Source organism: Protopterus annectens, chromosome 3.part1 (assembly GCF_019279795.1).
Source record: "Protopterus annectens isolate FY-2018-M chromosome 3.part1, PAN1.0, whole genome shotgun sequence".
Taxonomy (NCBI): Eukaryota; Metazoa; Chordata; order Ceratodontiformes; family Protopteridae; genus Protopterus; species Protopterus annectens.
The window spans coordinates 1,092,775,994-1,092,793,803 of record NC_056732.1 but is presented as its reverse complement, the minus strand read 5'-3'; the positions used below and the strand labels follow the sequence as shown (position 1 = coordinate 1,092,793,803).

The 17,810-nt window shown below is 41.4% G+C and overlaps 1 protein-coding gene across 6 annotated transcripts in view; it reads left to right on the top strand.

The window, feature by feature from the left end:
* Nucleotides 1-17,810, top strand: part of TERF1 (telomeric repeat binding factor 1) — a 965,901-nt gene that overhangs the window by 834,292 nt on the left and 113,799 nt on the right. The gene's annotated exons all lie outside the window — the stretch shown is intronic.

Genomic DNA, 17,810 nt, shown 5'->3' with positions numbered 1-17,810 from the left:
GTGTTCCCATACCTGGATAGCTGGCTTGTAACCGCCCCCAGTGGAAATCATCTCTATGCCAGGAACTCCTTGTTCCATCTTTGCACACAGTGAACACAGCCAAGTCGAAACTTCACCCTGTCCAGACTATAAATTAATTGGAGCTCATTTGGACATGAACCTTCAAATAACCAGGCTGCACAAATCCAGGATTGCCACTCAAACAGGCTATAGCAGTTCTTTCCTGTCAAAGGCCACCAGCAAGGTTGATTTTGTGCCTTCTCAGCTATATGGAAGCCACTGTCACCTTGATTCCTCTTGCCAGATACCATGAGTGCTCCAGTGGACCCTATCAGTGCAATGGTCAGTCACACATCAGCCCACAAGTTTCTAAGTCTGTCTTATAAAAAGCTAAGGAACTTGTATCCTAATGTAGTTGGACTCTCCAGAAGTTTCTTTGGGTTTGACCCTTTGTTCTAACTTCTCCCCAGACTACAGTAGCCAAGGACATTGTTGAATGGGGGGGGGGTGCATTTCATGGGAAAGACTGTCCAAGGCACATGGTCATCTGTGGTGACCAGTCTTCACATCAGTATACTGGAAATGAGGACAGTCCTCTTAGCATTGTATGTCTTTTAGGAGAGGTTATGAGGTTTTGCCAATGGGTAATGTTTTCCCACTGCTTTCTAATAATGCACATACTGGGGAAGTCCAGTGCTTTAGCAGACAGGTTTAGCAGGTATATCCTTCTATCTCATGACTGGTCCCTCAACTTGACAATGGCAGATGGGATTTTCAGACGCAGGGGCCAACCATGCTATGATCTTTTTTGCATCCTTCTACACCACCAAATGCAGCAAGTACTTTACCTAATCCCTCCGGGTGGGGGGGGGGGGGACACTAAGGAATGCTTTAACCCTCATTATTTCACCCCCGTCCCTGTTCCAGTATGCTTTTCCCACTACTCCTATCATCTTGAAATGTCTACAGAAAGCATTGGTAAGGAAAGCTGTGGTGGTCCTCGTTGCTGCTTTCTAACTCTGAAAGGTATCTTTTCCCTTCCTCTGGTTTCATGTGATACAACCTCCATGGGTGCTGGATCCCTGTTCCAGAACTTCTGTCATCTGATTGGAATGCCTCATTCAGATGTTCAAGCCCTCAGGTTGACAGCATGGTTTCTCTAATTCTGATGTGGCCAGACAGTCCAGGCTTTCTTCCAAAGTCATCCACATCCTGACCTCCTTGCACAGATCCTCTGCCCTTAAGATTTATAAGAGCAAATGGTAGAAATTTTCCATCTGGGCCTCCAGCAAAAAGTTTGAACCCCTTCTCAGCCCCTGTTCTGGCAATACTGGACTTCCTGGCATCTCTCTTCCACAGTGGAGCTGTTCTGTTATCAAAGTCTGACCGCCATATTCAGTTTTTATGTTAGGGAGAACCATTCTACCCTCACCTCCCTTTAAGGCTTTCCTTAGAGGGTACATAGCCCCCCCCCCCCCAGACTACATTCCTCCTTGGGATGTTAACATTCTCTTGCAGGCCTTCACCAGACCTCTTTTTGAACCTACAGCTACAGTGGATTTGAAATACCTGTCCTGGAAGACCTTTATCTTTGGTGGCAGTCACTTCTGCTAAGGTGGTTTAGGAGTTGCACGCCCTTTATTATTAGCCTCCTTACTTGGTCTTCCCAAAGTACAAAATTACTCTACAAAACCAGTCCATTTCTTCTAAAGCTGACTTTCAATCATCACTTAATCAGTCTATCAGCTTTCCTGTTTTCTTTCCAAATTTTTCCAACTAGGGAAAGTACATGTCACACCTGCTGGATGTGCACCTTCAACTCTACTTTTACTTCATACTAAGAAGAAAGACCTGACAGTTGTTTCCTTTTCCATAATCTAATTGAGAAAGCAGGTGGCTAAACTGACCCTGTCTGTGTGGTTATCTGATTGTATTTTACATGTCTTCAGAGAAGAGGGGTAGTCTTTACCCAAACCTCCTAAGGCACGCTTAACTAGATCCAGTGGCCATCTCCTCAGTATTCTCCAGAATACCCCTTGATAACCTTTATGTTGCACTGACTTGGTTTAATGTCCATATCTTCATTTCTCATTAAAAGTTGGATTTACAATCGGTCTAGAGCTTCCTTTAGTTTGATCCCATTTGCAAAGCTATACATGAGTAAACTCCAGTGGTTCCAGAAAAATGTTTGGGAACAGCATTCCCACCCCCTGGACACCCTATTGCCACTCCCATGCATGAAAAAGAAACTCCTGTGGTAGAAAAACACCATACAGAGGAACCCGGGGTAAATTTCATCTTACCAGTAGCAGACAAAGCCCATCACTGCAAACAGTTAAGACACAGCTTGGCGAGCCTACTTAAGTTCCCTGAAAATGCAGGGTATTTGGTCCCCACAGCAGAGGAAGTTGTATATAAATTCGAAGGAGTTACAAGCAGACTATCTGGCCATAAAAGCTTTTTAACAAAACTTAATTCCAAGGACCCTGCAAATCTGGATGTACAACACCACATTGATGTGGTATAGAATCAAACAAGGAAGACCCAGCATAATACTAGTGGCACCTTCCTGGCTGAGAGCACTGTTTCTCCCTCCTGACATTTAGCAAGGGGAGATTCCACACCCTACTGCAGGAAGTAGATCTCCTCAGCCAGGTTAAGAGATCAGTTTTTCACCCCCACCTTGCCATCCTCAGGTTAGCTACTTAGAGGATTGAGTTTTGACACCAAGGACATTCTTTTGCTTCAAAGGGAAGCAAGGAAGCCCAATACCAGGAAATCATACCTGGAAAAATGGAAAGGATTTTCTGCCTGGAGTCACAATATTAACATCAGCCCTTCTCAGGCAGATATTAACTCAGCCTTGCAGTACATGCCATGCCTCTTTAGAAAAGGACTTTCCTATTTCAGCATTAAGGTACACACGTGCTCCTCGGCTTGCTTGGACAGTGCTGCACCTATCTTCTCGCACCCCTACTTGAAACTATTTCTAAAAGGGTGTTTGACTTGACTAGCCAGAAGGAACCCTATTCCAGCATGGGATCTAAGTCATGTGAAAGAAAAATTAACTTTGCTCCCATTTGAATATGCTGCCACTGCCTCTCTAAATATGCTCACCTGGAAGACCACCTTTCTTGTAGCTATCACGTCAGCTAGGAGAGTTTAAACTACAAGCTCTCTCATGTAAAGAACCTTTCACTGTCTTCTACATGGATAGGGCAACTCTTAGAACAAAAACCCATCCTTTATACCTAAAGTGGTATCCGAAGTTAATAAACCAGGCTATTCACCTAACAGTTTCTTCCCAAATCCATAAAACAGGGCAGAGCAATTCCTGCAGTCTCTGGATCTACACAGGCAGATCGGGTGCTATATTCAAGACAAAAAAAAAACATAATGGAGCAGAGCTATTGCTGGTAGCTTTCGCAGAGGGTAAACGGGACAAGCCCATCTCCAAAACATTTAAAAATGGATAGCTAACTGCATTAAGGTCTGTTACTCACATCATGCAAAATACTTGTGCATATTAAAGCCCACTCCACCAGATATGGGATGACTATCATTGCTTTAAAGGAGTTCTCACCCAAGCCATCCAAAAGGCAGCCACATGGAACTCTGTGTACACCTTCACAAAACACTATAACCTAGACAATGCCTCCAGGAGATTTTGCTACTGCCATCCTGCAAAATCTTAATTCCTAAGGTCATACAGATCACCCACCACCCAACTTTTAGATTTTGGAGTCCCCCAAGAATCATTACTGGGACATTAACTACGAATGACATAGGACAGTTGTTACATTTTACCATGATTGTAGATGTTCCATTAGATCAGTGTTGCAGTACATATGCAACCCTCCATCCCCTCTATCTGCTGACCACTTGTCTTCCCTTGCTGAATGCAAGGAAGAGAGGAGTTTTTCTGCAGATGGTCGTCATATCTCCATCTCCTCCCTGCCCCCTATGTTTTTTTTCTCCTCCTCGCTTACATTCTGACAGCAGGGGGGAGGTACTGTTGTCCTCTGGCATAAGAGTGCTTGTTCACTGCTTAGAAAGATCTGATGATGATGCTGATGGATGCCCTTTTATACCCTGACGTCCAAATGCTGGTCTCTGGACAGCCATCTGCTAGTGATGATGTAAGACTCTGGAAATCTGGTCAGTCACAGCCTTCAGCATGTCAAGAAGACCCAAGAATCAGTACTGCAACACTGATCTACTCAAACATCTGCAGTTATGGTTAGTGGGACATAACTGAACTTTATCCATTAACCATGCCTAGGATTGAAAGCCAGACATTAGAAATCCCAATTCGCTTTAGTCTCGTTCACTTGTTGCCACCTGCCCAGTACAACACTTGTGTGCATTCCAGAGAGATCACACAAAATACAGTAGCAGTTTTGCTGGAAGATTGTGCCCATCCCCATGCACTCAGTTTTTGTATGTACTGCTACCAACTCTGGAAAGATATTTATAAAGATCAGGGATATGTACTTGGGTCTGCTTGAAGTCGAATACCCAAGGGTGCATTCAGCTGCAAGTGATAGGTGTCTTCATGATTTTATTACTCAATATTGTAAGTTGATTACATCACTTTAGCCCATATGTATGAAAAAAATGAGTAGTGAATTTGTCCCCATCTGTAAAGGTAAATGATCTTTAAAGAAAGCCACCAGCTGTCAGCTTGTATAAGCATTATATGAACCGTTAGACAAGCTATTCGGAAGATGTTTGTTAGATTACTGCTTTGAGAAAGATCAAATGCTAGAGATATTAAACAGTATGCATGTTGTAAACTAAGCTATTTGATGCTAGCTTTGTATAAGCCTGTAAAAGACATTGCTAACAAAGTAGATAAGATCAAAAATATGCTGTTTATTCATATTATTCTTGGGCTTTTGATAATTTTGATTATTCCATTCCAACAAGAAAAAAAATCTCTCTCTGTATTGAGAAGCTAAAATTGCCAGTCTGATTTGGTGTGCGAGTCATGAAAGGCGAAAGTGTAACAGTGAAATTACCCTGACTTACTGAATGCAAGTGTAACAGTGAAATTACCCTGACTTACTGAATGCAAGTGTAACAGTGAAATTACCCTGACTTACTGAATGCAAGTGTAACAGTGAAATTACCCTGACTTACTGAATGCAAGTGTAACAGTGAAATTACCCTGACTTTACTGAATGCAAGTGTAACAGTGAAATTACCCTGACTTACTGAATGCAAGTGTAACAGTGAAATTACCCTGACTTACTGAATGCAAGTGTAACGGTGAAATTACCCTGACTTACTGAATGCAAGTGTAACAGTGAAATTACCCTGACTTACTGAATGCACCCCCTGAGCTGATCCTCATTACATAGGAGGGCGCACACTTGGTCACTGAGCTCTAGGAGCCACAATCAGTAAATTGGGCTGGTTCTTGCCTTACCATAAATCTGAGTTGCAATCCCATGGATAAACACCTAGGATTTAATCTATAACTAGCTGGAACACTCATCGGCTAGAGGATTGAACTTGGAAGATACAATTAAATTGTAGTACAGCAAAAGAAATTCAGTTTACCCCAAGCACTCTCAGGGGACTGATTAGAACATCACACTTGATATTTATACTGTGGATCTTTGTGTTCTTAAGACAATAGCAAGATATGTAGACAGCCCAGAGCTCCAACAAAATATTTTTTATTCGGACAGGATTGTTAACATTGAGTGTTATAAGTAAAATACATGTATGATCCATTAGGAATGATTGTTCAGAATACTTAAAGAAAACTGGTACCTCACAATTCAGCCATAATCGGTTCCGGAACGTCAGTTGAATTGCGAAATTCAATTTCCCATACAAATGTATGGAAAATGGTTTAATTCGTTCCTGGCCCAAGCAATTTAAAAAATGCACTAAAATTTAAAAAACAAATGTAGCTCACCATGATTTTAAGTGTAGAACATCTCTTAAATGGAGGACAGGATGTGGAGGAGGGATGGAGGACTACCGTACATTCCCAAAATTATGGCTCACATGTCACATACAGATTTATATGATGTTAAATTCATCTAAGAATGCAGGCTTACATGTTTCCTGTCCAGCTAAAATGCTCATTACATCATTGAGAGATAGCAGTTATGAAATGAATATCTGTTGTCTCTGTTTTATTTAGTTCACTTTAATATGAAATAAGTTACAACTTAAAGTTTCCTATTTACACCCCCAAACGAAATATTATACAATGACTGTCTGGCAACGTTCAAAAATTAGCACAATGATTGGTCAGCCCAACCAGCATGCCCATTGTAAATCTGAGCATATGCCAATGGAAAAAGATCCGGTCACCCGGACTTTCTTCCATTAATTTATGCCATAAAAATTGCACTTTTCTTTCACTTAAAAAAAATAATAAGCTTACAGAACCAGAGACTTGAAACCAATGAGAGAGATGGGGCAGACAAAAATGAAAGGATAATCTGGTACGTTATGCAAAACTAGAAACTTAACCGGATTATCCTTTATTTTCTATGTCTCATCTCTCCCGTACCTTGGAAGTCTCCCAGTATTTTTGTTTTTAATTTAAAAAAATAAAAGCATCAGAGATCTTCCTTTCCCCATTGCTTCCTGTGCACAGCAATGATGTACTGCGTAAGCTTGGGAACGAAAGTCTTGTATGCACGCACAGTGCATCAGAAAAAAAATGGGATCTGCAAGGAAAACAGAAGAACATCACGGAGCTATCATACAAAAGGTAATTTTTTTTCTAAATAATGTTATTGTATAATAGCAATACCCGATGACTTGGGTGTGCTATATAGAAGATTTACCCATGGTTTGCTTTGTTTAATCACTCTGGCATCGCCCTCATGATTAAACCACACCAACCATGGGTAAATCTTCTATATACCACACCCACGTCATCTGTTATTGCTACAACACACAATGTAGTGTATAGTGGTGTTTTTTTTTTTTTTTTTAATACCTCTCCAAGACTTTGCCCGGTGGATCCCCTACTTGGCACATTCATTTAGGTGAGTTAGTATTATACACTTGTGCGCATTCTCTCTGCCCAGCCCCATCAGTGTCCATACCAAAAACTGAACACAAGGCACCATATTTACACATTTTATAGATTCCGTGTGGTCATTAGTTGAAAGGGGAGTCTTCTTCACCTTGTCCTGCCTGTTCCCTCTGTTTTTTAGCAGGTGTAGGTGAAATAAATTTGTCCGGGGTAATTTGTCTCTCCCTCTTTTTCAGGATGGTCTTGAAAGTGGTATATGATTGTGTTGTCACCTGTGTTGGGGTGCCGCTCCAAGTAGCTTCTACCTTCTCACAGTTGGATAAAAGTTCTTTAATGCAAGCTGGTTAGAATAGGTCTTTTTCCCCTGGCGTCCTCATCTTCAGAAGAAATTTCCCTTTCTTTTTTCTTTTAACTGCTCATTGCAAAGTGCTGTAGGTTCTTCCACTGTAAGCTCATCGTCATGGTCTTGTAGCAGTTTCTCCACATCCACCTCCCCTATCTCCACGTGTTGTGCTATGAAAATGTCTTGCAGAATTTCAGCTCCTTCATCCACAGTTTTGCCCTGGGAAAAAGAAGGAACTAGTTTCCTCCAAGCTGCACGAAGAGCTTTCTGTGACACTCCATCCCAGGCACTTTTGATGAACGATATGGTATGAAGAATTTTGAACTCAGTCTTCCAGAATTCCTTCAGTTTTTTATCTGAATAATGGGTCACATTGAAGAGCCTTGACAAGAGTGCTTTTGTGTAGAGCTTTCTTGAAGTAGGCATTGATTTGTTGATCCACAAGTTGAATGAGACAAGCTGTGTTGAGGCAGGAACTGAAACTTGATGAAATCGTAGTCTAAAGAATTTCCTCTAACTCATGTGGGCAGAAGTATTGTCCAGAAGCAGAAGAGCTTTCATTGGCAAATTGTTATTTGTCAGGTACTTCTTGGCACTTTGGATCAAACTCCTTGAAAATCCAAGCCTTGAAAACTGACTGGTCTACCCAAGCTTTGGTGTTTGAATTCCACATTACAGGTAATTTTGATTTTGTAATATTTTTTCCAGAGCATCTTGGGTTTTCTGAGTGATACACCAGCAGAGGCTTCAGCTTGAAGTCTCCACTGGCATTTGCTGCCAGGAGGAGTGTGAGCCTAGCTTCATGGGCTTGTGACCTGGAATCCTAGCTTCTTCTTGGGTTATGCAAGTCTTATTTGAAAAACTCTTCCATAAAAGCCACATTTCATCGCAGTTAAAAATCTGTTCTGGCAGATAGCCGTCTTATCAATTCTTCAAATTCCTTGACAAATTTCTTTGCACCTTCTTTGTCAGCACTTGATGCCTCTCCTAGTCTCAGAACACTATGGATGCCACTTCTGTTTTTTAAACCTATGGAACCATCCTCTACTTGCTTTAAATTCCTCTGTTTTCTTTGAGCTACTTCCTGGAGATTTTTGTAGGTCTACAAAGATGAGTTTAGCTTTGTGACCGATCTTGGTCGAAGTTATTGGATTTCCCTTCTTTTGCCTGTCCTGGATCCAAACAAGAAGCATCTTTTCCATATCTTCATGAACTGTTTTGTTTTCTGTGTGTGTTCAAAACCTTTGTTTCTCCTTTTGACACCTTGGCACCCATGATGCTTTCTCTATTTTTCCAAAATGTTGAGACGTTAAACCTAGACATGCCATATCTGGTGTTTGCCCTGTTTTACCTCCTTTCTCAATTTTCCATATGATTCTTTCTTTTCAATGCTCGGCCACTTATTTTTCCTGCCAGTATCGCTCTTCTTTTCACTCCTTTGGCCCCATTTCTTCACTTCTTTGCAACACTTAAAAGAAACAACTTTTCCACCTCCTTTCTGGGTCAAATTGCGAGACAGCTGTTGAATTGTGGGACACCTGGGTGGCCGAAAGCATGGTTGAGTAAATGGTCGAGTTGCGAGGTGGTGGAATTGTAAGGTACCACCTGTACTAGATTTGAACATGTATGTAAAAATTGTTGCAAATTTGGTGATTAAGCCATACCCGAGACAAAGCTATATAAGAGTTTTGGATGTTCAGATATTTCAGCAAGCACACTGATATTTGCAAAAAGACTGCAAAACTAGCATTCAAATTTATCAGAACAAAGAAAAGAAAGAAAATCTATGGTATGCATGCATTTGACACAAAAATTAGGAGTAGGTTTTAGTGACTGTATGCTCGGTGTGGTCTTTTTGCTAAAAACTGTATGTTTAAGAAAACACTTTTTCATTAAGCTGATACCTGCCTTATTACATGAACAGAGCGACATGTTTAGGTCATGATTCATTATGGTATAGGAGGCTAAAGAGGAGATCTGGTCTTATTGATACCTTAATCTATTTTAATGATGTTTGATCCTTGCATCCATAATAATGCCTTTATACTGAGGTCACTTAATTTAAGATTAAAAATGCCAGTTAGTAGGTCCATCCTCAGTAGCATTGTTTAATGCAGATGAGTTTGTATTTAAAACTCTTAGGTTCTGGAATCTTCAGCCGCAGTTACTGTTTTAAATAAGCACTGTGGCAAGAAAAGGGGTAAATTAAATACAGGAATTGAGCATGTATGTAATCCAATTAATTCTCTGCTCACACTATAATTATTCTGTACAGTTATCTGGTAGCAGTAATGCATACTTTTTATTTTATAGCACCTGGATTATTGTAACCCTCTTTACAGTGGATGAACTGACACTGGGGGGAGGGCTTTGTGATATCATCTAATGAAATAAAAAAAAAAGTCCCTGCTATCTTTCTGTAATCTGTTGAGAGATCACATACTGCTCTCAAAAATGTGCCCCTTTCTTTATGCAATTGTATTTCTAAGGGAACAGAAGCAGTATGGTGAGATTTAAAGAACTGAGCAGAAGAAAGTCTAGAGGTTTCCAAACTCATTTTGATTTAAAGATGACAAATTGAGGAAGTTACTGTCATAGTGTTTAACAGGACGTCTCTGAAGACACTACAGTCAAAGACAACTTGGTAATTCCAGAAGAAGTGGTCAAAGGAGTCTCCTGCAGACTTTAGCCTCTGCAAACAGATTGTAAGGACTCTCTAGATTTAGGTGAATCAACTCAAGCAGATTCATTTATTTTAAATCTCTATATCTGTCTCTGGGATTTCCAACAATGGGTTCAGCCTTGATATCCAGAGGGGTTGATCTTCTGAGGTAAGTGTGGGACAAAGCCTCAGTGGGGGTTGGGCATGCAAATCTAGCTTTTTATCAACTTATTTCTCCTCTCCTTAACAGCAATAGGATTCATTATTCATGATTTCACAAGCTTCTTCACTACTTTCATTTGCCAAACAAATGCAGAGCAAATGCCTGTTATGGAGTAGGATTTTTCTTCTCACAGTTGCATTTTTAAAGATTTTGTTCAGTATGATGAAATTAGGGAAATCTAAGGAAGACTGGTACCATAGCAACATGCTACAGCAGGAAGTGTGCCAGAGAAGATTTACTAAGAAGAGAAGAAGAAATAGGTGCTCAAAGCCAAATGTAACAAGGCAAAAACAATGAGAAAAATTTTAAACCAATAGCTAGAATACACGTAGATATTTTGTAATTGTTGGAGTGAGAAGTGTTAGGATGAGATCGAAGGTTGGGGGGGGGGGGGTAAAGAGTCAGAAAAAATCAAATACAATGTTCTGACTTGAGATTCTGTGATTAGTAAGAACAGTGAGAAGCAGTTTATTTATTTATTTTTAATATAACAGCAAAAAAATGTAAAAGATGAGAATTTTTTTAATGATAGAAATTTGCTGAAAGACTAAATTGGGTATTGCTGGATAGCTCTGGAGAGTATGCTTATTTTCAGTGCATTATGGGTAAATGAGAGGGGCTGAGTATCTGGGGGATGTCAGTTTTAGGTTTCACGTCGCCCAAGTCCTGCGAGTCTATGTCCTTACGGTAGACAAGGATGAACTACCTTCACATCATACTTATTACTTATAATAAAGTTTAAGGAAACCAGTGTTGTCTTTTTCCTTCTGCCTCAGCTCTTGGATGGATATATATATATATATATATATATATATATATATATATATATATATATATATATATATATATATATATAGATAGATAGATAAAATGGATCTGAAGCCAGCAACATTCAAAATCCTGGATCCAAGGCTTAGGGTCCTTCCCTTTACCTATAATTCCCCTCCCCCCTCACAGTTCCTCATAGCTTCTCTGCCATTCATGTTATCAGACTTGATCCCAGGGCTGTGTGCTTTTTGCGTCTTTTTCATGCCCAAGGTTAGATGTTTTTTCTCATCTTGGCTTATCCCTCTAATATTTGCAGTTGTTATTTCTACCAACAGAAAACAGAGAAGGGCACATGTTTATGTGGTTAGTAGTTTACTTAGGTTTTTTTTTCGTTTGCGTTTTTTTCCATCTTTCTTCCTCCCTCCCTGTACCATAAAAAACTTTCTCTATTCTAGCTTAAATATCCACACACTGTTAGTTGACATTAGTTTGTTGTAGTTTCGAGTTTTGTCTACTGATTGTAACGTGCTTTTAGGTTTTTGCCATTAGTGTTAGCCAGTCTGTTAATTTGTTTGTTGTCTTTCACAAGATGATTGACAACTTCGGGGTTTAGAAACGGCACCACACTTGGACACAAAATCCACCCTCAAGATCCACATTCCAGCTGTATGTACTGCCTGGGCGATTCACACTTATTTGAGGGTTGTCAATTATGTTCTGCTTTTGGGCCAAGGGCTTTCTCAGACCTCGTTCAAAGCTGGACTCTGTCTCAACAGTTGAGGCAGATGGAAAACACAACATTGGATATAAATGTTGCGTATTTACCATAATGCTTGATCAATGTTTTCATCTGTCTCAACTTTCCCTCTCTCCATCCCCCTGACATCTGTCTCAACTTTCCCTCTCTCCATCCCCCTGACATCTGTCTCAACTTTCCCTCTCTCCATCCCCCTGACAAATTGCCACTTGTTTGGGGTCTTGATTGACCGTACTGGACTGACCTTGTCTTACTTTCAGCCTGAACTTGATGTTCTTCGTGTTTCACTGTTGCAGTCATTACATTTGGGTAATCTGCTGGCAGGTTGCCCTCAGTCGGCCTGAATATCAAAGTCTTGGGTCTTACATCGGTTGCTGTCTCCTCTTCCATGACGTCAGGTCGTCAGGGGTATAAAACATGCAGCTGCCACCATTTTACCCAGTCTTTCTTGTGCGGTGCCCGAAGCAGAAGCAGTTCGCAAGTGCCAGTCGGCAGACTCCTGAAATTTTCGCATTCAAGTTTCAGAACTGAAGTCTTCAATTAAAGCTAAGTACCCCGTTGGAGAAACTTTTTCTTGCTCTTTACCGATGTCAGTAAAAGTCAATAATTGCATTACTTGTTGGAAGCAAATACCTCATAAGGACTGTATTCCTTGCCTAGGCCCAGATCATAATGTGCCTTGCTGTCGGTTTTGTGCTAGATTTAACCAACGCACTATTAAGCGTTGGTATATTTTTGCTTCAAAATATTTTGGATCCAGATTTAATTACCCTGAAATGTCGGATAGCAATCAGACTACCTGAGTTCACAAAAAATGCGAAGAAAGAGATCGTTGAGGTCCAAAACAGACTAAGCTTCTCCTAAGACAGTCACCGGTTCGCCGGTACTCAGGCGCTTTCGCAGCCCCTGATACCTGCTACTTTGAGTCACAGGCCTCTACCGAGACCCATGCCGAGTCCAGTATGCTGCGAGTTTCTCAGAGTATTGAACCCACGGATGTCTCTCCCTTGGATGGGTCCAGAACCGCTGAGCAGGCTCCGGCTTCTGAGGGTGTTTTCAGGCCTCAACATTTCTAAACAAAACAGACGCCAGCTTCAAAAACAAAATCAAAAACAACTTCTAAGTCTAATAAACCGACGCATGAGCCACGTGCTCGGGTCCCTATGCCTAAAAGTCAGATTATCAAAATGGCTGAGGTCTTAATTACCTTGATCAGGGGTTCCCAACCTCCCCCTGCTAAGAGGCCTAGGCAAGACACTGATTGTGAATCTTCAGATCCGGTTTCTATTTCTTCTGATTCCTCTTCTGATCAGGAATATTCTATACCATCCCTATGAGAATTCAGATGCAGAAGAATCCATCCCATCTGCATCTCCTCCTGAGGATTATTCTTTTGGAGAAACCTTCTATACTTTAAGGGAACATTTTCATTGGGAGAGTCAGGATTTCTCTGAATCAGAAAAGAGGCTTAGGGATTTCCTTCTTCCTCAGCATAGGCCTTTGGCTATACCTCCTGTATTAGACATTGTTGATGTGTTTTTGGAATCGAGCATGGCTCCTGATTCCCTACCTCTGGCTCCTAGTAAGCCAGACAGATATTACACGGTTCCTGACTCCCACAAATTTCTATTCAAAAATCCTGCTGCTGATCCTATCTCACAGGGTCCCAAAGGTGTAAAGGCCTCTACAGCCAAAAATCCTACCCCCTCTGATAGAGATTCCTGGGCGCTGGATAGATGGGGAAAGAAGGTTTATACTTCTGCAACCTTGGCAATTAGGGCCGTAAACTGCCAGTTTCATATGCTTAAATATCAACAGCATGTTATGGGCCTATTGAAACAGAAAATGATGTTGATTTCTGATTGTGTGGAAAATAAAGAATTACAGGAATTATTGCATGCAGCAGAACAAGTTGGAAAGCTTACTTTGCAATGTGGTTTTGATTCCTTGGAGGCTTCTTGCAGGGCCGCAGTTACTGGATCTGTGATTAGAAGGCATGCCTGGCTCAAGGAGCAAAATATGTCTGATCATCTTAAAGCTAAATTGTTGGATGCCCCTTTACAGCATGATACTCTGGTAATAAGGCAGAAGAGGTTTTAAAGAAAATGGAAGGCAACGCTTAAATCTATGCAAACTGTAAAAGATTTCTTACAAGTGCAGCCTCCCAGGTTCAGTAGGCACTGGCCTACTAAAAATTGGTCCTTTCCTGTGTCCAACAGAGCCTCTCAAGGCAAATCCAGGTGCTCAAAAAGGTCTAGATACCAATCACAGGGTTTTTACAGGTCAAAGCAATGGGGTGCCTCCACCTCCAAATCTGGAGGAAACAAAGCACAACCTTACAGTAAGCAGTCTCAATGACTTCCCTCTACCATTACCAAGCACTTATCTTTTGGCAGCCCTGAAGGCGGCATTTAGCACTTCATGCTCGAAATTGGCAGTTAATTACCCAGGACAAGTGGGTATTAAACATAGTATCCAAGGGGGTACAGATTTCATTTCCGTACTTTGCCAATTCCAAACGGTTGGCCAGATCTGCCACAAAATCAATGGGCATAGGCTCAGAAACAAGTTACGTCCCTCATGGATATGGGGGCTATTCAGCCAGTACCAGAACAGGAAAAAGAACAAGGTTTTTATTCAAGGCTGTTCCTTGTACCCAGAAAAGACAATGCCTGGCGTCCAATACTGGACTTATCAATTTTGAACACGTTCCTGGACATTCCAAAATTCACAATGCTGACTTTACAACAGCTACTGCCTTGGTTAGTGACTCTAGATTTAAGAGGCATATCTGCATATCCCAATAAGGGAATCGTGCAGAAGATACCTCCGCTTCAAGGCAGGTTTTATGCATTACCAATTCTCTGCACTGCCCTTTGGCTTATCAAAGTGCCTGGCACCAGTAATTGCATTTTGCAGACAAAGAAGCATACAAATTTTTCCTTACTTGGACGACTGTCTCATTCAAGCAGAAAATAAGGACATTCTTCATCTGGCGTATGTAAAAAGGCTTCTAACATGCCTAGGGTACACAATAAATGAAAATAAATCACAACTGGTGCCCTCTCAAAAAATTACATTCCCGGGTGGAAGCTTGAATACAACTGCCCAGATGGCTTACCTTGCGCCAGACAAACAAAGCTAACTTGACTATATACTTCAAACAGATGGCAACAAAAACCCAGTTATCTGCAAGACAAATTCTGCAGACCTCTGGGTTCATGGCATCCTGCATTCTACTAGTTCCATAAGAAAGACTGCATATGAGGAAACTTCAATGGTACCTAAAAAAGTTTATGGAGTCAACATGGTCACAGTCTGGAAACAATGATTCCTCTCATTCCCTGCCTACAACAGGAGTTTCTTTGGTGGGCAGAGACATGCCATCAAAACAAGGGACTGTCATCCACTCTACCCCCTGCCACCCAAACCCTAACTACAGACTCATCATATTATGCTTGGGGGGCCCACCTGGCGGGGAGATGCATTCAGGGCATATGGAGCCCAAAACAAATGCATCTGCATATCAACCAGAAAGAGATGCTAGCTGTTCAGAATGCCCTGACAGCCTTCAAGGACTTAATTCATCCAGGACAACTACTGATAAAGACGGACAACACCACGGTTATGTGATACATAAACAAGCAGGGGGGTACACATTCCTACCCCCTTTGCAGACTAGCCATGGTATTGTGGAACACAGCCTTGACTTACCAAGTACATCTTCAAGCTCATTTCCTGCCAGGAAAACAAACTACTCTGGCAAACGACCTAAGCAGAAATCTTATGGACCCGCACGAGTGGAAACTGGATCCACAAGTCTTCAGCATGGTAACACAGAAATGGGAGAACCCAGACATAGATCTATTTGCTTCCCCCAAAATTATCAACTGGACAAATTCTGCTCAAGGACATCACAGACAAGCATGGAAAGTGGATGCCCTATCCTTCAGTTGGAAAAACCTATCGGTCTATGCCTTTCCCCCTCTGCCTTTTCTCTCCAAGGTCTTACTAAAGGTCAGACAGGAAAAAACAAAAATGATCCTAATTGCTCCGGACTGGCCTCGTCAGCGCTGGTACCCAATTCTAAGGAATATGTCTCAACTCCCTCCTTGAAACTTGCCTCAAATACCTCATCTACTATCTCAGCAGAACAATCAAATTCTGCACACTCAGCTCCAAACTCTGAACCGTGCAGCATGGTTGATCATGTAATTATTCAAACACCTCTCAGTAAATCTGTTATGGATATCATTTTGGAAGCCAGAAGGCCTAGTACTAGAAAATCTTATGCTGATAAATGGAAGATTCTGTGCTTCGAACCAAGTACAAGGAACGGACACAGCAAAACCAAATATCCCTCAGATTTTACCATACTTGACTGAGATGCTTGACAAAGGCCTATCCTTCTCCAATAAAAATCCATGCCTCTGCCATCTCGGTTCATTACAATACGGAGCCTCCCATCTTTTCTCATCCTCTGCTAAAACAGTATCTTACAGGGGCCAAAAATTGAAGGTCTCCCAGAACGCCAACTCCTGCATGGGACTTCAATTTTGTGCTGGAAAAACTCCCCCTGCCTCCTTTTGAACCAGCAGCTACTGCGGATATAAAGTTTTTATCTTGGAAAACGGCTTTCCTTTTGGCGATCACTTCAGCAAGAAGGGTTTCAGAACTACAGGCTCTCATGGCTGTGGAGCCTTCTATTACATTTTACCCGGATAGGGTGTCCCTCAGGACCAAGTCTTCCTTTATGCCTAAGGTGGTATCCAGTGTGGCTCTTGACCAAACTATTCACCTGCCAACTTTTTACCCGAATCCGCAGAACAAGGGGGAGCGGATTCTGCATTCATTGGATGTACACAGACAACTAAGATTCTACTTGAACAGGACCAAATCTGAGCAACTACTGGTGGTATTTGCTTCAGGATCAGAGGGGAAGGCTATATCAAAGCAGACTATTTCTAAGTGGATAAGCCACTGCATTCCTTTCTGCTACTTGCATCATGGTAAACCTGTACCCAAGGGAATCGTGTCACATTCCACCAGAGCTGCCTCTACCTCGGCAGCCTTTCTCAGAGGAGTTCCAACCAAAGACATTCTAGAAGCTGCTACTTGGAGCTCTGTTCATACCTTCAAAAAAGCCATTACCATTTGCCTCTCTTCTCTAAATCCAGGGCAGGATTTGCCACTGCAGTTCTGCAGGGTCTTATAGCCGCCCCTAATGCTATTTAGTTACATCCTCCCATCCATAGCTTTGGGATTCTACCCAAATATGATGACTGCAACAGTGAAACATGAAGAACATAGTACAGTTGTGTACACTTACCATAAATGTAGATGTTCGAGTTTATTCACTGTCGCCCTCCGGGTTACCCACCCTCCATCCTCCTTTTCTATAACTTCCCTTTCCTTCACTGTACTCTAAAGCCTTTGTGGTGTATTTGCTTTTAGATGAAGGTAAAGTTTATGTTGCTAAAAGTGCATTTTCATATATTTGTTTATTTTTATATATATATATATATATATATATATATATATATATATATATATATATATTTAATTTATTTGCTCCCCATTTGGGGGGCCCCTGACATCTCGGGCAAGAAAAACTGAATAAAATGGCGTCTGCTGCATGTTTTATACCCCTGACGTCATGGAAGAGGAGACCGCAACTGATGCAGGACCCAAGACTTTGATATTCAGGCCGACTGAGGGCAACCTGCCAGCAGATTACCCAAATGTAATGACTGCAACAGTGAATACACTCGAACATCTACATTTATGGTAAGTGTACACAACTGTACTTTCCTCTGTTATTTCAGGTTCTGTTTCTGTGTGTACAAGTACAAGAAAAAGCTTTGGTATAGAAAGGCAAACTTAATGCAATTAACTGTGAAGGCAGAATGGTATCGGTAGAGGGGGAGTAACCTGTGCCTAGGATACAGGAGTCTGAATGTTGCTGCCTTCTGATCCGATGTACTGAACACTTGAGATGTACAGAAGACTACATGGATCTAGCATTATGGCAAGTACATAGCTTTCGTT